This window comes from Branchiostoma lanceolatum, chromosome 2 (assembly GCF_035083965.1).
Source record: "Branchiostoma lanceolatum isolate klBraLanc5 chromosome 2, klBraLanc5.hap2, whole genome shotgun sequence".
Taxonomy (NCBI): domain Eukaryota; kingdom Metazoa; phylum Chordata; class Leptocardii; order Amphioxiformes; family Branchiostomatidae; genus Branchiostoma; species Branchiostoma lanceolatum.
In genome coordinates, this window is record NC_089723.1 from 34,941,112 (window position 1) to 34,964,659 (window position 23,548).

Below are 23,548 nucleotides of genomic sequence, written 5' to 3' on the forward strand. Positions count from 1 at the left end.
GGTTGCAATAAAATGATTTTTTAAAATGTCAATACTTAGTCTTGCAAGCTGAATATTGAGATTGGAATGGCAAAGTACAAGCATTCTGGTATATAGACCCAAAGCAAAACAACAGCATTGTCCAAAAAACATATAAACTCTCAACTTGCCTCTGGTAACAATGAACTTGCGCCCACAAAAGGGAATTTCAAACAATTTGGGATGTGTGGATTTCTATGCTGAACCAGGCCGACAAAGTTAACAACACGAAAGTGGTATACCAAATACACGCCAGAAATTGCCACATCAATAGAAAAATTACAGTATGAATGGAAACAGATACATTATACAGTTAGGTGTCAAAATGCCGTAAAAGTGAAGTGAACAATTCTTGACATAATAAGCTCATGTTGGAAAGATTTGTGGAGCAAAGAGGCCCTCAATCATTAGTCACAGATTAAGGTCCGACACCCCTCTCCACTCCAACTGAGTATAAGATATGATCCTTAATTCATAGTGATCAATTTCTTCTCTCTGGCTGAGACAGCCTCGGAGCAAATTATGGAGGAGGGCGGCCATATAACAGAGCATTAGGCTTGCTCCAATGGTTTGAATTAAGCCCAAAATTAAAGTGGAGGGCGATAGCGGTGTGACGGGAAAGCTGTAGATGGGGGAGGACGAAATGGTATTGGTCTGGTCAGCTTTGGTCGTAGAACTGTATGGGAATATCAAGCCTGGGCATACATCCAGTATTTCAGTGCTAAGGATCGGCTAGTGCAGTTTTCAAATCATTCAACTGGAGTATTATCTACCATTTTTCTTTCATGGGAAAGAGACAAAAGATCCAAAAGATGATTGCACATAAGATGTTGCCCAATTTATTTCTCATAACTAAAGGTTTTCTTTAGCAAGGCCAAGGACATTACCTGAGCGGGACTCAGTTGCCGTTATATCCTTCATCCAGCTGAAACACCGTGTTTGATTCCCAAGTACTTTCGCCATGAAAAACAACTATCAGTATTACAACTGACTACTTTATATAAATCATGATAAACAGGAGTTTGGTGCCCCAGTTACCAGGGACATATCAATCTACAGCTGAATTATTCACTTCCAACTCTCCCCACTCTAATCTACGGAAATGGTCTGCAGGTGTGCACTTAACAAATTTATGCCATGTGAATTATGAATCACGATTTCGCATAGGACAATTACTCAGCCACAAGTGTGTAACGACACAGTAGGTGTTCAGTAGGAACAGTGTAATTTGTATTGCAATCAAGTCAAAAGCTATGTATTTTCTCCATACAAATGTAAACATTGCTTTAGTACACATCTATAACAGAAGCCGTACCAGCTACCACTGGTTCAGATGATCACAAGAATAGACTGATTTGTAGTTTTGTTATCGTCTTGTTAGATTGTTGGAAGCAAGGAGTGGAGACAAAAAGGAAAAGATACGACCAGGTGCCCAGGCTATGTATGCACACTCCTTTCTCCCCATTACCATTACAAATACATTGCCAAGGTTTTATTGACAGAATGCGATAGCAATAACACTTAAGCTTTTTTGCAATAACTACAAAAATTACTCATTCATTTCACCTACAAAGAATCTGACGAAGCTCTCATCTGTTCTAGGATGTAGAAATCGACCATAACGTTTGAAATGGCACTAATCAACACTCTTTACACAAAGTTACAGATACATTTTAGGTTTGCATATTTCAATTACATAGCCACTGATATATGTATGTACATAAAAAGTCAGGCCATGGCTTGCACTACATCCTTTAAAAGAGGATACTCTGTGGTAGGATTATCATTGTCATACATGCAGCTGCCCAGTATAAACAAATGACCACGTACCTTTTACAATCACTCTGATACAAAGCCTTACAAATAGGACCTATCTCCTCGGCAGGGCAGGGCTTGATTTATTCCTGGCCCGGCTGTAAACTCTCATTACAGCGCAGAACGGCAGTTTCCGCGCTAATATGTACATATTATGCATTCCTGTACATTTTCACACACAATAGGAGAATAATGCAGCCCTTTCACGGGGAAATGAAAACAAATGTCCCCCATAAAGTCTTAAAACCCTGGGAGCCATCTGTCCCGTGCTCTAAATTCAGCATTGCCCCGACACTAAGGAGCCGAACTGCTCATTTACCTGTGTGCGGCGCCTCGTGGACGTCACAAACGATGAAGAAATATCTGCAAAACAGACAATTCCGCGGGACGGAACGAGGAATAAAGTACCACCGACCATGGGGCTAGGGCAGTTGGGAAGTTGTAATTCGGGGAGGAAAAGCTCGTTTTACAAGAGCCTGTCTATAAAGAAGGCATTCCTTTTGTTGGTCCTAAGTGAACTTCTAGACTGGGATTTAAAAGGAAGTCAATTTCTTCCTTGGACCAATTTCATGGGGTCAGTCATAGCAGATTGTAAAAAAAGTACTAAATAAATGGTCAATATAAACAGTAGTTACAGTACATGTACTTACATTATTTGTTAGTTTATATACAAGTCAATACCAGTAGTTATATCATTGTGTAAGTACAAACTTTAATCAACTAGTGGGTCAACTCCTCCAACAAACTTGCAACAGTTAATTTACTGTTAATGCAGAAATGTTTGCGGTGGTTTCATGTTCGCGGCGACCGTTTCACCGCGAACAAAAAAACACTGCAAACATTTTTGTCAAACACTGTAGCAGTATGTGACTATAGCGCTGCCGTAAACTTAAAACCACCGCAAACACTCCATTTTTGCCTTAGCGCGAACTTAAAATGCATTTACAGTATGACTTCATGGTACAAAAACCGTACTATATCATCAAGCCTGCAAATTGAAGAGAGAACCATCACAAAGAAATAATAATATGATTAGGTAGCAACATAAGTACCGTGGAAACTGATTTTCTCGGCGCTTCCTGTTTAGAGCGTTCCTTATGCATGACTGGGGCATCAAAGCTACCATAGGACCGGAGAAAGAGCTTTTCTAACAACTGAAACAGTATCACCTATTAGGAGCGGCCAATAACAACATTTTGTAGTAAATCTGGCACTAATACAGTAAAAGCAATTTAGCAGCAATTTTGCATGCTTCTTACCTCATTTGCAGAAACCCGTTATTGCAAGTTCCAATTCTTGTCTGACGACAATTGATGAGCATATCTTTATTATAGTAGACAGCGTGGTAAGCCTGAAATGATCTCTGTCTGTGCGTTGTATTAGCAATCTTGTTAGAGCGTCTGTATAATGTTGTTATGCCTGCAATACAGGCTTGTCTTTTATGCCTTAGGTCCCCCTCAATGCTTGTTTTGGCGACAAGGAACAAAGGACCTTGGTCTTCTGAAATCAAGTTATCATGCATCCAATATCTGGAATGAGATTTGTAAGGAGGTATGTCTGAATCAGGAAGGAGGCACATCATAACAAGATTAAGGTCTTGTCTTCTTGGCCTTTTCTAAAGGCTCTCTTCTGTTTTTCTGTATGTATCAATGATGATTAGCCCAAGGGCACATTTGTGTCAATACCTGCTGCAATTATCAAATACAGGAATCAAGGCATGGATATTTCTGTCCCAAGTAAGGATACCTAATACTAGCCATCCATGTTAAGTGTAGGATGAGCGCTGCAGATACTAAGTTCAGACATAGCATAGACAATGATTGATATTAGTCTCTTACAAACCTTTGTACTCAACTGTAGTCATCTCTGCTTTCATAGCATACTACAAAATCAAATAGCTAACTTTTAAAACCAACACTGTCTTTTTCCTGGTCCACTGCAAGAAGTTGTATGAGAACTATTTTTCTTTGCAGCGTAATTCATCTAACCTTCATTTTAATGCCATAATTTCTTGTCATGATTTCTAATTTCATCCAGGATGATCATAAATTTGTACAGATGGCATCTTCTAACAAATGACTGGTGCTAAACATGAAATATCAAGCTAATTCATTTACAACTGATTTGGAACTAAACCTTCTTCTTATCAACATGCTGGAGGTACCAGGATGAGAAAAATGACCACCTGTCCCCATAAAGAGTGTCCTGCACTCCATTTCCCAACTGTTATGTGCCCCACCTTCAAAAGGGTGCACCAGTGTCCTTTGTCTTTTCAAAGGGAGATGGATGGAAATGCCAGCAGCCATTCTTTCTCTCATTGTGTGTGTGACAGTGGGAACAGTACCCTCCCATGCAGGCATGTTTCTTAAACATCATAATTCACCATCAATTTCGCCCGCAACTACTTCAGCTGCACAGCATGCCATCTATGGGTGCATACCATTAGCTGAACGATGACTATGCTACCTTTATACTTTGAAATCAGATCGGGGCCACTCAGATACCAAAATGACACACTTTTGTGCTCTAGGCATTCATTTGTCAAGGTAATGCTTCCCCTGTACATTTATTTTCAGGATTTCCATGTCAACCTCATGCGTTCTTTGAACCTCAAAGATGAAAGAACAACTTTACTTTTGATTCAGAATTGATTAATATCCTTGTATAGTGATGGAGACATCTGATAGTGATATGAAAGGATTCATCAAGACTGCAAAAGAGCTGTTTCTTCCTGTAACACAAATAGTTTGCTAATGATGGTGATACACTATAATAATGGTAGACTAGAAGGGAGGAAATCAAAAAGCACTACAAATAGACAAAAGGCAGCAAGATGGTAGTTTGACAATACTGTAAAAACTAAAAGGATAAGTGATCTGGGTGTTGTTTTTTTACCAAACTTAAAACCACACTGAAAATTTTGTTCTGACTTCTGCCTGCCTATCTCCTTGTTTCAACCACGAATTTAAAACCTCTGCGAACACTTCTTCTTCCGGTAATGTCCATCAGCCGAAAATCGGACATCACTGACATGTCACGGGTCAAAGGTCAGGTTTTAAACAGGACCGGACACCCTTGAGAGAAAGGACTTCATTTTTTCCCTACTGCAAAATCAAATCCCTGCAAACATATCCTCTTTAACAGCAACCTCCACCAACCATACTGCTGTAGTCTCTAGACATCTACGAGGAAAGATATCATAATCATCTGCAGAGTAAAATTTGACCCCCTTAGCATTCTTCCATTCTTGTATTGCCTCCTACATAGTTTTTCTCCCACCATAACCCTTGCTAGCACTAAAACTATGTGAGGGTTTACGGTGCAGTACTCCTAACTAATCTCCAAGCAGATCTATCGGTGGCAATGACAGTATCCAAAGGGCAAAAGTAGCATTATACTGCTTTTGCCCTTTGGATACTGTCATTGCCACTGATAGATCTGCTTGGAGAATACTCCTATTACTGCAAAGTTTGAAAGAAATTCTCTGGCAATTCCGTCATCAACAGACTCTTGAATAGTGATAGATCTAGACAAGGAAAGGGTAAAGGGGTGAGGAAAATATATGATCAAAGAGAGATGGACTGATAAACCGGAGTCATTCCTCACTGTCCAGGGGAAAATGACCCTGTCTAGACACTGGTGACTCCCACGGACCACATCTAGGTGTGCATGTACATGCAAATGTGGTACCGAACTAATCTCCAAGCAGATTTATCGGTGACAATGACAGTATCCAAAGGGCAAAAGCAGTATTACTGGCCATGATGTACATGATGGAGTGTTTCTAGGCCTGGCTGTGGTGGGGAAAGGCGACACTAAGTGGGAAAAGGGTCCTGAAAAAGATGTTTTGCAACAGAATACACATCTCTCAGATTGGTAGAAGTTAAATCACTATCCATCAAATGTGTGGTCTTTACGTCTTAGAATGACAATAGCACTTGAGTGAAGGCGTGACATACTAGATGTTAACACACAAATGCAACGAAACTGGCTATTGTTAAGTAAATCCTTAGGAAAAGTCACTTCTTGATTGCAGGGCTAAAAAAACTCAAGGGCAAGCCTCTGGAAAATCTCAACTTGAACATGCTGTGAACAGGGTTGGACTGGGGCTCATTAAATGATACTGAGCTCCCTCCAACTAATTAGGTGAAAAATAACGAACTTGCAGAGAAATTGCAGGTTTTCACCAGGCTCTGTTCGACGGATGGACACATTCAAACAATTGTAACAAGTGTGGGAAAGACAGCAGAAAATGGATGCCAGTCGTTTATTTTCATCTGTTACTTCCGCACATAACTCAAACTCCCACGTCGTCAAGTTCAAAGTGTTCTTTTGCTTTTGTAGCAAAGACTGCAAAAGTAAATGCTTCACATTTGCAGAGCTTAGGCTGAGAACTGTATCCACCCACGTAGACACCTGTTCACCCTAACTAAACGGCTTCAGTCAAGAATTTGACTGAAGATAAACTTCCTCAGAACTGCATTGGGTTATCCTTATACATATGAAGTGCATGTGATGTACAACACTAAGGAATAGCCCTAAAGCTTATGTCTTCGTCTCCAAAGCTTCAATCCTCGGTGGGCATAAACCGCTGATGCGTGAGGAAAAGCTTGGGGTCTTCGTCCTCCATTTGTGTCTGAACTGGGCCTAACCAAGTAGTCTATCAAATCCCACTTGGCACCCTCAAACAAAGGCTGCATGCAGCTGCCGCCTCCACAGTCGTTAGGAGTGTCAGTCTTCAGGGTCATAAAACAGGTTCCACTATGCTGTGAATTGTTTTATTTCCATACATGTAGTGTAGACAATACCAGTATCTACAATTACTAACCGCCTTCTCAGTGCTTCTTGCACAAAAGCAAATGCTCTTGTATGAACACACATGTAGGGTGCTGTCAATTTGGTGTGAATTTTGATTTTAGAATTGAAAAATTCAAATCTATACCAAGTCCCTCTCCAGGACCCGTCCCTCTGTGCCAGGACAATTTGCTTGTTGGGTTGGACAGAACATTTCACCCTGTCTGTGAAAAAAAATCAGAACTTCATAACATTGATTGAATCAATTAAAATCTATTCTCTTAAGCTTCATATGACAAATTTAACAAGCAAAACTTATATATGTAACATGGTCTCCCTAACAACTAGTTTGACAAAAAAACAAACTAAAGCCCTGATCTACGTATACTATCATGATGGTAATGCACACGGCACAACAACCTGTTAGAATATGTAGAAATATGTCACTTTTTCCATCAGCCATTAAACCTCAAACTTTGCACCCAGTCTGAAAAGTTTCTTGCAGAAGATATAACCATAAAATGCAAGGCATTTTCCTGTACAGAAAAGGGCATTAGACTTTCCGTGAGTGCTAATCTGTGGATGGCACTCCCGCTGCGAGATGTTTTAATGCATCTTTATGGTGACCAGCCAAAAGACCATAAAAATGCAAAGAGCTGAGAAAGGTTAGCCGAGCAGAAGAAAGGGCACTGCCTCCTCCAGGATTCCCGTCTCAAACTACAGGCAATTTTTCACATCTGCGTGGCTCACTTTGGGCACAGATTTATGGAAAAGGGCAAGAGACGCCGCATGTGCCCAATGAGTTTGATGCATTGGGTTTGAAAACTGTAGTGACTGCTGGAATACACTGCTGATGATAGGAAAGTGGATGCATCTAGCAAATTCAAAGGAAACTGAAGCTACGTCACACAACTCAAGAGTTTTTTTAACAAAGCTAACTATGAGGGTTTATTTTACGTTTCATGTGTTTTATTTGTCTCTTGAATAATCTTTTTACATATAACAAATTATACATGTACTTCAATTATGAAATCAAGGGTTTACAATATTCCAATTTTGGTCCCTGTACGGTCGCTCAGCAATCACTGTCTAGTGGGGAGAGGGCCTATATGTGAAAAGGGGGCCTAAAAGAGCAGGTTTTGTTCATGAAATTGACATTCAAGCACAAGATCTATGAATGTCGTTTTTTGATAGATTGTATGGTGCCAGGTAAGTAGGTCACTGGGATTGGGAACGTACAATGTACAGCTAGAGGAAAAAAGCCAGGGAGAGCCACTGTTGGCAATTTGTACACAGCAATACCATTTGACACAACTGAAAGCACTTGTGCCAGAATTACACCATATATGAGTGATATTGGCAATGCAGTTGTTTTTGTGCAGATAGAGTGGCAGAAGTAACAGCAAATTTGGCTGTCAAACACTACATACAGCCTCTGTACTAGAACTATTCATTTGATACAAACGAAAGCACTTGTGCCAGAATTATACCATACATGCATGGTATTGGCAACGCAGTTGTTTTTGTTCAGATGGAGTAGCAGAAGTGACAGCACAGCAAATCTGGCTGCCAAACACTGTACCTCCCCTGTACTGGATGGAACTACTGTAAATGCATTCAAGTTTACATGGTTTAAATTTTACGGTGGGGAGAATATGGAGTGTTTGCGGTGGTTTTATATACTTTTAAGTTTGCGTTTGAGACAATAGTAGACAAGAGGGTAATAGGGAAAAAATTTTGCGGTGGTTTTGACTTTGCGGCGAAGAGCTTACTGCAAACATTTCTGCATTTACAGTAACCACCAGCGGTGTCAGGGCGCACAAGCCAGTACATGTTACCCTGTAAATATTCAATTACTATTCATTGCATTTGGTCTCTCTGTGGGACAGCCTTCTCTCCGTCCCATCTCCGCACAGGTAGTTACCGAAAGGCTAAAACATTAGGCTAATTTCCACTACATGGCGCAGCAACAGATCTGTGACATGTAACAGTGTCAGCACGAAACGGCATATTACCGTATTCATTGCATGACTTCATTGAGAAATATTAATTGATGATATTGTGTATGATATTTTCATAATACCTTTCACTGTATATGTGTTGGAGAAACATAATAAGCAAATAAACAAATAAATTGTTTGCTTTATTTATTTATGTAGAAATATCTATTATTGCTTATGTTGTGTATGATATTTTCATAATTCCTTCCACTGTGTTTGAGAAACATAATTAACAAATAATAAATAAATCGCTTGCTTCATTTAGAAATATTTATTTCTTATATTGTGTATGACATTTTCATAATAACTTTCACTGTGTTGGAGAAACATACTAAATGAATAAATAAATAAATAAATCGCTTGTAGCTAAACAAATAACTTTGTATTTAAAGCTATTTAGAGTAACAAGTGTTGTTTTTCCAAAGTGTAAACAACACAATACATGTAGTACATGTATGCCCCAAATACATAGTCACTCTCAAAATAGCATTGATTGAACATTTGTATTCGGATTACTCACGATATTTCTACACCAACTTCAAAGAACAAATTATTTACCTGTACAAAGGCTTTTCTTTGACCCAGTTTTGTTTGTCACCTTTAACATTCATGCCTCCCTTTGAGAGGAAGGTCAAGATTCAAATTCAGGCTGTATTCCCATCTTCGGTCAAACTAAAACACATCAGGCTATGGTCTCAAATATCCTAAATTGCTTCCAAAAATTGGAGAATAAAGATGTCAAACTTAAGGGATATAGCACCTAGCAATTAAACATCAAGCAAAATAACAACTCACAGGCAAGGGACGTAAACAACTTCCATAATGGGATCGTAATCTGCCAAATCATATACAAGTATAATAGAGTATCATGCGTGTGCATTTGTGTAATGTGTGCATGAATTACATTCGTAATTGACATGCTCATTATGTAGTAATAAAGAAATTTTATCAATGATGCAAATGGCATTCTAATAAACATAATATTGATGCTATAATACTTTGTAATAATTGCAGTGCAATATAATCAAATTGTAATGAATATGAACTTTCTAAAGTTTGATGGTGTTTTTATGTCATTTTACAGGGAGTAATAAAAGATAACCTTGTCTTTGCAATGTGATACATATATGATAAAATCTTAAATCTTAAATGGAAAACTTGTACATGCATTGCACAGAGCGAGGTTCTTTATAGCCTCCACCAGGCCCTCTTACGGGCGTATGAGTCGTAGACTTCGGCAGAAAAAGGAATAATTAATCAATAGAGTCAGTCCATGGTGAAGATCACATTTCGGTGCCTTCAAATGAAACCCTGGCAAATATTCTCCCAATACTATAGCCAGCGTAGTTAGTCTGTTAGAGACTTGTTCTTTACTCGATACACAACCTTGCTTTACTGCCAGTGCGTAATCTCTACAAATATCAATTTAGAGTTTTGGATAAATACATGTAGCTTAACTGAGTAACTGTTACCTTGCATATCTTTCTGCCTGGATTTCTGCCTGTCTAACATTCATGATGTAGTGTAATTCTAGCTAAGAATGCATAAAGGGAAATATACCAATATTATTGTACATTATGTGGTTATCCCAGGAATTGACTCAGTGTTTGTGCAACCCATATCATTAGTGGCTTTCTGTGCTAGCTGTAAATTATTAATGCTTTAATCCATGCCCATCCCACAGGAATATCATTAACCCAATTTCTAACTTGCAATGAATGCTTCAGGATATACATTGTAGTAAGGGAGTCAGTACCAATATATTCAAACAGTTACCAACAGGAGCTGGAAATTCAGACAATTTCCTACTACATTGTGCTGAAAAAAGGCCATACCAATTTTATTTCTTGGTTAATGGAATTTTAAAAAAATATGCTAGATTGGAAAATGGTGCACACAGTTTCAGGGAGTGAACAGGGTCAGGTGCAAGTTTTCACCCCAGCCTTCTGTTTTCATGATTTTATTTTGCCAAAATTAAAAATCTGTTAAGCAAGAAATTACATTGGTGTGGCCTAAGGTTAACTTTTACAAATTCAATTTCTTGTCAAATGTAGTCCTAGTACAGTGTACCTGTAGAAATAATAATTTCCCAAAATTATGATACCTGTAATGTCAGTCAAACGTTTGTTGCGGATAGACACATTTAGCTGCCCGTCACATATTAGTTTGGTTAAAGAATAATAGTTACTGATATCATGTCATGATTTGATGGCTAAGGCCACATCAATTTATTTTCTTGGTTATTGGAAAAAAAATCTTTAAAAAATGCTAAATTGGGAAAACAACATGAAAACAGAATCTCAAAGGAATGTTTTTACTTTGGTGCACACAGTATCAGGGAGCGAACAGGGTCAGGTGCAAATTTTCACCCCAGCCTTCTGTTTTCATGATTTTTTTGGTGCTAAAATTAGAAATCCGTTAACCAAGAAATTAAACTGGTGTGGTCTTAAATTTATGAGTGAGTGATGCTGTGGTTTGGTTGGCCATCAGTTACAGAATCTATATAGATATTTAGGACTAACAGCATCAAACAAATAGCTAAAGGGATGATAGATCTAGCTATAGAAGGTATATAAATCTTATAGAACTCAAGACAGCTCAGACAACAGATTGGAAGCAAAGTACCTCTGCTCTCCCTGCGGACTAACCCACAACAAGTTTAATATCATGTGCCTTCCAGTGATTTATCCGATCGTCTGCCCAAGTCCACCAGAGGAAAAGCAATAAGCAGTTTTACCGTCAGCAGTGACATTTATCCTGTCGGCATAGGGAAAGAACCTCTATCAATCTGACTTACAGCCTTCCCAAGCCTCCCATAACAGTCCCAGCTTTTCCAGCCATGATTTGTGTCGCAGACTGGAAGAGAAAACCCCCCTCTCCCTGCTGGGAATGCCTGACTTCATGTTATAACAGTGCAACACTGAGCCCACAGACATCAAATATGATCCTGACAACTAGCAGCTGCTCCAGTTACAGCAGGTTAGGGGGACAGATAGCAAGCACAGATATTCGAGTGGGTGGTTCTGGGCTGTTTTATCTATGGAGGTACTGTGTATCCTAGAATCTGTAAAAATAAAAGTGGGTGTATCATCGTGTTCACCCTAATTTCTTTCACTAGAATGAAGACAAGTTTTAAAGATAAACTCATTTTAACTTATCAACAATATGCAACTTACACTGTAACAAATCATACATGCCAGCAACTCTGCACGGGAAGTGGTACACATGTAATGTATGTGTGGTTACTAACGGTACTACAGTACCATGCATTTTGGAAGAATTGGTCAAACAATTGCTTGAATTCCAACAAAAGTGATCTACATAAACGTTTGACTTCTGACTTCATACAAATCTAAATTATGAGATCATTTTTCAGAGCATGTTGAAAAATTTGTGAAAGAAGTACCTTGTGCGGAGGGCAACTTGTCAAGGCGCTTATGCCCTCCCTTTCACATTACACTCAAATAAAGAAATAAAGAAATTTTCTCCAAGTTTCACAACACCCCTTCCATCCCAAGTGGTCCCTCCCATATGACAACAATTTGCCACATGTTCCCTGTTACCAGAGTTAGATTGACAGCTGTTGAGAAAGCCCAGCCCACATGCTAATAAATTTTCATCATAATCATCATTATAGGCAGTACTTAATTTGCAAATTTAATCTGCACAAATGGACACTAATTACATTGGGATACAGAGGTCGCCAGGACAGCCAGGCGTCCCCAACAATACTATTGCTGGGACATGTCCTGTTAATTGGTGTGTATGATACAAAGGGGTGTAGTTCTGATAAATAACAAGGAAATGAAGGAATAGGATGATTTGCATACATGATAAATAATATGATGAACGAGGCCTAATCATGTAATATCTGCTCAGGACAGCTGGCTTTGGGTAAGTCATAACGACACTCGATGGTGTTGTTACACAAAATAGGTAGGATGTCATAAGAATTATCAAATATCAATACCGAAACAGATTACTAACACAAACCATTTACAACATTTTTACTAAAATGTCTTGCATTGCTGCTAGTTTGGGGATGACCTTGTGTTGAACTTGTCATTAATACAGGAAGAAAAACTTGGACAACATTGCGAACTGAACATATGTTGGACAATCATCAACCTATATTTGATATTCTATAAAAATTGATCAAACCTTTTTCCAACAAGAGTCAGAAGAAAGGAAGAGTTATCTACTTATTATTATACAAGAAAAACAAACACCAACCTAAACACCATGGCCGCTGGCACAAGGGACTGACAATGTGACATGTCACAACTTCAGAGGAGGCAGCCCAGGTGATCCTAAGGGAGCAAGGAGGGACCAAATGGGTGTGTGTGCCTTGCCCTGGCGGAATTCAACTGAGCGATTACATCCCATGATATGCAGCAGCTCAGTGCTACTGCAGTACAAACCCATGTCGAATTTTACAGTCCAGCGAACCCTGATAGCATAGGAGTCTACTGGGAGCAACCTGTCCACAGGGGCTGAAATACCTTCACTTTTGAAACGTTCCAGCTTGAAGCGTGCCTTCCTGACAATCGAAAGTCAGCAGCTCAGAAACCAAATGTTGTGACACTGGAGGAAATGCTGTTTGCACATGGGAGTGGCAGAGTTGTCTGTGCATGATCCCTCTTATGCGTGTGATCATGACATGACTACTGGCTGAGTTTATGGAAAACCAATTATTTCTCTCTGATTTATGTTACCAAGGTGAAGTCACCTCTGGAATAATGCATAGATCCCGAGGCCGGCTGCTTTTGACCTTTACGTGCAACAGACACAGAAAACAAGCTCCCATCCCGAGTTTTTCAATTGGTACAATTTATATGTATACTACCTTGGGATATATAGTTGGCAGACATGCAAAACCGTAACATAACATAAAAGAACAGATAAATCTGGATAATCCTTAAAAGACAATGACAGCACAATTATATAACGGTTCATAAAAAGCACTCAAGTCAAGCAGTGTTATTCTAGCATCTCAACAATCTTGAGTACTCACAGATAAAAAAAGGCTAGTAAAAGTAGACTTGTACACAAAATTCTTTATTCTTTATTCTAAATAAAAAGCTTTAAAAAAGGAACCCTCTGAGACTGTATTTAATAGCTTTTTTTGCAAGCATGATTGACATGAATAACAGCACATCCAGTCTGGAACATCTGCTATTTGTGATGTTTGTGTCATTAAATGTCTACGTTGTACCAAGAATGGAGTTGCAACATCTCACTGCTTTTTCTCCGCACTAGTTCTTAGACCAGTCACTTCACTGTAAAACACCTGTGAAAGAATCTGTGCAATAATGACTATACAGTCATGAATCATAAGTTGTCTTCAAGAAAGATTAAGAGCAATGGTCCACAGGACTTCACATTCACAATAAAAAATATCTCGCAAGTTTCAAAATCTTTAACCTCCAATCACAAGTGCAGAATAGAATTTCAAGGAGTGATGGCAGGTGCAAACTTCTAACCAAAGTACATAGACAAATTCGGTCCAGCATACAGGTTATATAACCAGGATACCATCATACCGATCATTCCAAGAAATCAACCCACATTGTCTGAAGATTCTTGGATGATATGAGGGATCTATAAAGATAACTGGATAGCACGGGTCTATACGGGGCGTATGTACTTATTGAGTCAAGTCAACATCTCAATCAAAGTGCTGACTGCACTGCAAACAGCAGATAGCAGAATCATTTCAACAGCACAGCTGCCCCCATGGGTAGATAAGCAGGGGCCCACTTATCATGGTGTACACATGACAAGGCATGGCGGATTAGGGGGCTGGGCAGGTTTGGAATGTGGCTGATTAGGGTCATCCTGTCCTTCAAACTGTCAATGTGCCCAAACCACTGGTCCAATCATACCTAAATGTTCCTAAAAAAAGCAAACAAAAGAAATTCCTCGTTCTGTATTTAACAGTACACAGAATACTGCATCATCACACAGAACTACCATGTGTTGATAATCTGCCATGTTTACTTACATGTATCTATAGGGTCATTCAAACTGTCAATGTGCCCAAACCACCAGTCCAAATGGACCTAAATGTTCCTAAAAAAAGCAAACAAAAGAAATTCCTCGTTCTGTATTCAACGTAGAAGACCGCATCATCATACAGAACTATGATGTATTGATATCTATGTGTTTACTTATCTATAGGGTCAGTCAAACTGTCACTGTGCCCAAACCACCAGTCCAAATGGACCTAAATGTTCCTAAAAAAAGCAAACAAAAGAAATTCCAGGTTCTGTATTCTACATAGAATACTGCATCATTCATATACAGAACTACAATGTATTGATATCTATGTGTTAACTTATCTATTGGGTCAGTCAAACTGTCACTGTGCCCAAACCACCGGTCCAATCGGACCTAAATGTACCTAAAAAAAAAGCAAACAAAAGAAATTCCTCATACTGTATTCTACATAGAATACCGCATCATTCATATACAGAACTATAATGTATTGATAGCTATCGTGTATACAAATCTATGGATCTGTAAACATCCTGCATCCTGTCTCAGGATTCCCTTTTCTAAAGGGCTGATAGGAGATATCAGGGTAAACAAATGTCAAACCTTGCCTAAGGAAAATTCCGACCTTTACAGCAACATTATCTGAAATTAAGGCAAATTACAAGTGGCCTTACTCTGACAATGTAACCTCTTCTTGGTTATGCATAGGCAGAACTCTCAAGAAGGTTAGTGCCCTTGTGTGCCACATACACTGCAAAAAACAACTGTCACGATTAACATACATGTGACCTACATGTACAGTAAGCAGAAATCCTTGACACCAAAACAAGGCAATCCCTTGCACAGGGTCAAACGTGTGCAGTTGAAGTCTACTGACTACTACAGTAGATTTCAGATTGAGCCTACAGTACTCCTACAAATTGTCACAAATAAACATCGCCAACACACAGCCCTATGTGTAAGAGTAAACGCAAGCAAAAACTTGCTCTTAAAGATATGTCATAATACTAATCCTACATGCAGAAAGGCTTATATTTGTATATTTCAATCTGTTCTTCACAGGAAATCCTAGTTTAAAGGTGGAATTAAGGCTTGATACATGAATGCACGTACTGTACATGCATGACAGCAAATGTTACACTGGTGGATTAACCCTACAGATGGTAGGCATGTTTATGTTCCTATCCTTAATTTGATTAAACACAGCAGTTACAAGCAGAAGGCTGTAAAATCTAGTTCTAGTCCTAACACAGGAATAAGGACAAGCTGTATCTTGTGATTTAGCCCTTAGTTGTAAGGATGACACATTCATGTGCACATGTAACACACATCACTTAAAACAGCAATATATTCCTACCACAAATTCAAACAGGACTTGCTTCTTCCGCATGTGATGGTAAAACAGACAGCAAAGAGGCACACAGAGCTAGAACCTCGCCGATCGCGACAGTAATCCAGAATGGGGAGGAATTCTTGAGGGTTGTTCTACTCCAGTGACACTGATCATCTGTTGTCCCTGGTGGAAAACACCACTCAAGCTATGACCTCTGGGGGTCAACAAGGATGACCACAATGTTGGGACGTACCAACCGTACCACAGGAGGGGTGTGTATATGGGAGTGGGCGTGTGTGGTTGGTTACACAGTAACAGCCATTCAATAAATATTTCTGAGATACTTGAAAATAAAGATAAAGAAACTGCAGATCTATAGTAATACTGTACAAAGCTGAAGATGTTTACCACAATCACGGCAGGGCATTTTTTGGGTGCCCATGCGTACAGATACGAGCAGAGAAAGGTGGGAGATCTCCAAGATGTAATAAAAATCACACATTGACAGAAATAGCTAGCTAGCAAAGTGTATTTGCATGATTCAAACAAAGTGACATCATAAGCAATTCAAGGTGGAGATCATGGATTAAAAAAGAAAACACAAGTATTCATGAGCATGATTTCAATAACAATACCAAATCCCTTTAAGCCTTCCTTTGATACCTGCTCTACGAGTATTAACAATGAGACAACAAATACAATGTAATGCAAGCACCTAAAATACCCTGAAGATCACTCGCACTTTTTTCTACTGCATTAGCATAATAGGTAGACCGCTATTTTCCCTTATCACATATCCTGTCTCTCTTCAAATTCCTCGGTACCCAAATGGCCCCATCCAAAGGGGTGTGACTCATATGAAGACATGATAAAAACCTCCCCCTTCCCTGGGTTGGTTTCTCCCAGCTGTTTGGACAGTTGTGATTTCCTGTGGCTATCTGATTTTTCGGGAAAGGCCAAGGCTACAGTACAGTAATACTATACCAATTAAGATCTAGATCTAACCATACAGTTAAGTCCATATGTACACAGAAATTGGACACACACAATTACAGGATCATACATGATTTGCGGGAGTTGGGGTGCCCAACATTTCCTCACAGCTGAGTATTCAGGAGGCGTGCCAGGTTTCCACTTGATTGCTAGAATCAACAGCCAGGACCGCAATAGTGCAAGACAATGTTAACGTACCATTGCATCCGTAATAGTACTGATACAAAAATGTAGTCAGTACTACGTCTAGTAATGATACCAAAATGTACCTTTGCATCAAAAATGGTAAAGATGAAAAAAATTGCTTCCAAGTAGCAATAAATCAAAGGCTTTCAATACATTCACCAATATTTTTCCTGATTTCCAAAGGCCTGAGATACAATTTTTTTCCCCGTCATATTTCGCAAGCCAAAATCCAAAGGCTCTCTAGTGTTTAGAAACATGAGTCCAAATTGCAAGGCAGTTTCCCATCGGAATCACTAACTACTTTTATTGCCCTTACATTATTAGCAGAAGATATCAAAGATCATCAAAGTTATTTCTTAAACTTCTTGGGACAGAGCCAATTAAATGTACATGCATATCTCTATATAATACCTGAAACAACTGTCAGAAAGAATGACATCAAACAAGTTACAAAATTGCCATTGCCTTGCCACACAAACCCACTAGATATAATGAGCTAACACAAACCAACCTAAACAAAAGATTCAATATTTGCAGGGTAAACCCTACATGGCCTTGGAATGCCTGTGGCATATGGGTGGATCCAGGGGCCTTTCCTGTACCTGAGGGTGTGGATGGAGTTTAGGAAAAACCCTCTTCCTATCATCCTTCAAATTACGTTGTGTGGCCTATAGCTATGGATGAATGATAAGGCAATGAATTTTTTTAAAAAGTCTGAAACAAACTTGGCCACTGCAGTTTAAAAAAAATCCACTGGGGAGCCAAACCTACTCTCTGTCCCAAGAGCAATCTACCTCTTAAAAATCACAACCAAATTATGTCCAGAACACAAGTTAACAAAACTGAAAGTTCTGCTGCAGTACCATTGAAAACCACTAGGATACCCACTATCGAACTTGACCTTTGTTTTCCCGACCCCTAACCACAAACCAAATATTATGAAGATTCATCCACAGCTTCTCAAGTTCTGCTGTCAACAAACACAGACACACACAAAAACAAACAGCACCTAAAACAAAACCTTTTTGGCAAAGTCAAAAAATGTGTTCTGCAATTTTGGCCTCCTGCAGCACTTGTTTACAATTCATACAGTCCAGCACGTACACTGTGTCCGTCAAAAGTTCACACAAACTTGCTCGGCGCCATTCAGACATTGACAAACATGGCTTGTGAACCCATCGGTCAAAAAAATGCATGAAAAGTCCATTATGCTTATCATTTCCTGATGGCAATCTCACCCAGCAAAGCAGTTGCCACCCTGAAAGGTCTATATTATGTACTTCATAGCAAACCTGCCAGGATAAAACAGATAAGTACAGAAAGGCATATATATTTTTCAGGACAAAATATACTGTAATTCTTGTTTCTTTCACTGTAACTTTCTGTTCACTGTTTTCACTGTCACCTCTGTACCGTGAACTTATCATCACCGTGTTGTAATCATATATGATTCCTTCAAACATCTGTTCTGTAAATCACTTGCCGCAACTGCGAAGTTAAAGTTCAGTGAAAATGTCCATTTTCCTTATACCGTGAAATTTTGCTACCGTGAAGATAAAGTGAATTACAGTAATACCTCTTTGAGTTTGCCGATCAATTTCACACAACCAGTTTCTTTAACATCAACACATTTTGTACATTTTTGTTCAGCAGGTTGACATGTTTCATATTTTTCAATCCACGAAAATGGAATGAATGCTAAGAGTTGAAAGTAAAGATATTTCTACAAAAAACAGTCTTCGAAAAAAAAATTTCAGTGGCTTTTACTTGCCTCCGTTAGGGCATTACTTAAAAATGTTTCTAACTGCATCTACATTTAAAAGTGAAAGATTTAGGAAACGATACATTGCAATCAATAATGCACAATTCTCATCCTCTACCAACTACAGCAGCATGTAGGTCATATAGCATGTGTACACTGAATGCATATTGATTATCAAGGGTGGGTTTAACATGACAACATTTGTTTCTTTCATATTTCTCTTCCATACGAAGACCAAAGGAACTGCTTTGAAAAGTTGAAGAAGGTTAGACATTCAGGTAGTAAGAAACACCAAAAACAGAACAGTCCGACGTTTCAGACAGCATCCACTTTCTCCAGCCAGTGACTAAAGGGAAGAACTACTTTCATATGGCCAAAAGGAGCACTTCACAGTACTAATGGCATTTCCGAAGATGGGCAGAACGGCCAGTAGGCTCTCAGAGCTCCGAATTCCTTCCCCCTCTAAAACGTCATGTTGCACTCTGGCTCAAACAACCGCCTGCCTGTGTGGCTTTGATGCCCAACATTCCTGGCTGCCAGTTGGAACAACTTGCCACAAACCTGACAACATGGACCAAGAATGTGTCTCCTTTGCAGGCCAGGCCAGGCAAGGATGCTTCTCTGGTTTTGTTCATTCTAATTGCATGGAAATCATATAGAGGGGGAAAACAGAAATTACAGCAATTTTTTACAGTGATTACATGGATACTTTCGGGTTTTGTTCATTCCAGTTAAAGTTTATATAAGTTCAGTGAAAATGTCCATTTTCCTTACAACGTGAAATTTTGCTACCGTAAAGATAAAGTGAATTACAGTATACAATGTGGGGAAACTCATTATAGATTTTTTAAATAATACATGTAGTATACTATGATACTCAACCTATTTCATTTCATCTATATTGTCTCTTTGTCAAAGGAAATAACTCGGAGAAAACAGTTGTACAGCTAATGCCTGGAATACAAGAAAATGTTTTAGCCATGCTTTATATTAATAATATACAGAATATGTTCTTCGTAGACCTTTTCAACCTAACACAATTCTGCACTCAAGCTGTCATTACACAGGCCAAACACACACCTAGTCTGGTGAGATCAATAAAACATATCTTGACTTTTGACTTGTGCTTTCTGCAAGGTTGATTTATTATGATTTGAGGGACAACAAAATACGGAATATAATGCAAAATTGTGTTTTAAGAGACAACAAAACACACAAAACATGAAAAACTTGTTCCTTGTCTATGAAATTTGTTGAGCGATCAGTTATATCTTTGGTCGCTCAGCGGTCGCAGCCTCATGTAGAAACAGGGTGTAAGTGTCTCCTGCTATAAATTTTTGTTGTTAAATCTGTCATTTTAAGCTTATAAAAATATCTTTGCATCCATTTCATTTCACGAAGTTCACATTTTTTGGACGATGAATTGAAATTTTTGTCCGTACCGACAAGTGAATTTCTGTCCCAGGACCGAGGTACCTTTGTACAGTTGTAAGTCTCTCATTTCTGCTGCTGGGCCAGGCAACAGCCCAACTAGGGTACACAAGTCTGTCAGTTACAAGTAATCCTTTGCAACATCATACGCCGTTACACAAACATCGAGTCTCTAACCTTGTTCTTGATCGGATTTCCAAGTAAATCCTTGTGGTAGGGTTATCAATGTTGCTGTCTCCAGAAAGACTCTTTCATTGGTAGGTATGCCAGAGATGCAAAAGGTTACATATTTGATATCCTGACCATGACATCACCCTGTGTGTTATGCGGTTGTCACCTTGGATATGATGCATACCTCCCCTGCACTGCTAAACACTGTCTATATTTTCCTCTCCGGACAGAAAATGTTTACATTCCTGTGCTTGGACGTGCTGACAGGGAAGAAACACGCGGGGGAAACAATGTGGGAAAGTTGGAAATAGATTCTTAGAATTCAGGACATGATTGTGTAATCATATACAATGTACCCACAAGGGAGCATTAGGGAAAATTTGACAAAAAATACCAAAATGCAAGAGAGGGACATTTGTTTGTCTATTCGCAATGTCTACATGTTTGTTACATGAAATCATGCACATGATTTTCAAATTCAAAGTGTCCAGAATCAACTGTTCAAGTCTATCTATATATAAGACAGTGTTCCTTGTACAAATGTACCTCAAACAGCCTTGCCTTATGTCTTTGAAACAGCCCTAATATTGTAATCAACAGCCCTAATATTGTAATCAAAATTTTGATTAATCAATCTCATGAGAATACATGTGTATAACACATTTATTGATAAACAAACCTTGATTTCACGGAGATCGCTATATATGTAATAAAAATCATGTGTTTCAGCAGATAGAAGAAAACCCTTTGGCTCGAATACATAGAATAATAATTTTACTTGAGTCATAGGTGAAAACTGCAAGTTGCAGTAATCGCAAATTAATAACATGTCAGCACTCAGCCTGTAGGTCTCCCACAGTCGATCATATCAGTTATTGCGTAACTGACAGAGGGAAGTCAATTTAAAAAGGGCATTCAGATGAACCACGCAAGGATGTTTGCCACTGCGGTAAGGTGAAATTAGGCTGGGAAGTGGCATGGATGACAATCAGTGCTATGTATGATCTATTGCAGTCTGCAATAGAAATTGCACCAATATTGCCATGTCTTCAATATCCTTCAACGACCTGTTATGACCTTTAATAACATTTTCGGAAGCAACCTGGGACGGAGGAAAAGCCGACCTGATTGCCAGTAGCAGCGCTCTACTCTGCCACTTTGGTGGAGACATTATCGTACAATTGGTGTGCATTTCCACAATTGACAAACATTAATTAAATCAGGCTTACCAGTATCTTTTTGTTATTCAAATCTGATCTTCACTTGCAATTGTCAAGATAAATAAAGGCATAACCAACAGTTGTACATTGATTAGTTTACTAGGTTAACCTTCAGCCTTTAGAGGTAGCCATTTGGTAGCAAAATTGTATTGGTTATGGGGTTAGGCAGCAGGGAGGTGGTTAAAGAAAAAAAAGGGACATGATTATAATTTTAATATCTTAGCAAACCCAGAACACAGCAGCTAGTACAAATCTGTGTAATTGCCATTTTCTGCTTAATTAGAACAATTATGAATGAATCATTTTCAGATTACCGCCAGGTTTGCAATGTTACGTTACGGTACAACATTTGCTCAAACGTCTGTGTTCAAAAGATGCACACAATTCCTCACCCTGCACACATCACATGTAGCACTCGTCTGGCAATAACCTTTGAATAATTACCTGATCTTTGACCCCATAACCTTTAGACAAATTTCCCCATGATCTGTATTCCAAAATCTATATTAAGATTAAAAACAGAATGGATGAGCTGGGGACATTTCGTTCGAACTTCTACTGGGTATTCTATCAGCAAACCATCGGTAATTTTCCGGGGAAAATGACAAATATTCAATAATATGCTAGAATTAACATGACCTTTGAAAGTAACCTACACAACGTGGAAAGTAATAACTTCAGCCAATTCAAGATACGGCTTTATTTGTCTTTGAGGAATACCAACAGCTAAGGGAAACTGATATTAACTGTTATTTGGAACTCATGACATATGGATCAAATGCTAAACTTCAAACCTCACTGAACTTCAAAAATTATACAATAAATCACCGACTACATGTGGAGAAAAACCTCGCGACAATCGAGCCCGAAAATAACCGGCTAATGTCGCTGCCGCCAAAACGTGACCGCGCGGTTCACCCAACCGACGCTGAAATGTAGCTTAACTCGTGTAATTTACCCATCATCAAAACGTTCGAAATGAAATCAATCAAAAGACTGTCCAATCCCGGCTTGACCTGTGAAACATAGGTTATCTATGAAATTACTGACAGGAGTGGGGAGAAATTGAATTTTTCTACCTTGAAAGGGGATAAGAATGTCATCAATCTCCTGGTAACGACTGCCTGCCCATGCAAACCCCCTGATGTCTCCATGTCGGATCCAAATTACAGAGCTTAAAATGAGATGAAATATTTTACCCTTTGGGCAGAGTCATTTGCTGAAGTTAGATCAATCACTTTTGGGGTTTCCCTCAGTAGCTGCTGGGGCATCACTGCTTGGAGGTACATGTGCATGCATAGACTGTCTTCCTTCTCTGATTAAAGATCCACAAACTGTCTTTTGGTGTTTCCTCAATGGCTGCTGGCGCATCACTGCTTGGAGGCACATGTGCATGCATAGACAGTCTTCTTTCTCTGATTAAAGATCCACAAACTGTGACACTGGAGGAGGCTGAAAGAACATCATCAAGCGGCAGGTTGAGCAAAATTCCCCACAACTGAGTTGTATATGGAGTGATTTATAGCATCCTTTTGTTGCTGCTGTGGATGATTTAGTAAACAATAACTACTATCTATCATTAACAATGTACCAAGTACCTCATTACATTAGAAGAAAATACATTATATTATAAAATGATAGTTGCAATTCATCTCAATCTAGAATATACATGTGTATACTGCAGCTTATTGTTTACATGGGCAAATACAATAAACACATATGGAGTAGAGTTGGGTTTAGATGACTGTCACCAACAATTTTAAGGAATATTGCTAATTTGTTTATTTTTGTAGAAACTTCATTTTGCGGTAGAAAGGGAATGGACGTT

The 23,548-nt window shown here is 38.9% G+C and overlaps 1 protein-coding gene across 5 annotated transcripts in view; it reads right to left on the bottom strand.

Moving 5' to 3' along the window:
- LOC136428836 (heparan sulfate glucosamine 3-O-sulfotransferase 5-like) overlaps positions 1 to 23,548 on the bottom strand; it is a 101,868-nt gene that overhangs the window by 23,221 nt on the left and 55,099 nt on the right. The window contains exon 1 of one of the 5 annotated variants that reach the window (XM_066418621.1): positions 15,982 to 16,168. The exons of 3 other annotated variants lie outside the window; for them this stretch is intronic. The gene's annotated coding sequence lies outside the window, so the exon portion shown is untranslated. Of the gene's footprint in view, positions 1 to 12,860; positions 12,961 to 15,981; positions 16,169 to 23,548 lie in introns of those variants that run through there. One more of the 5 variants, XM_066418628.1, reaches the window with a different exon arrangement.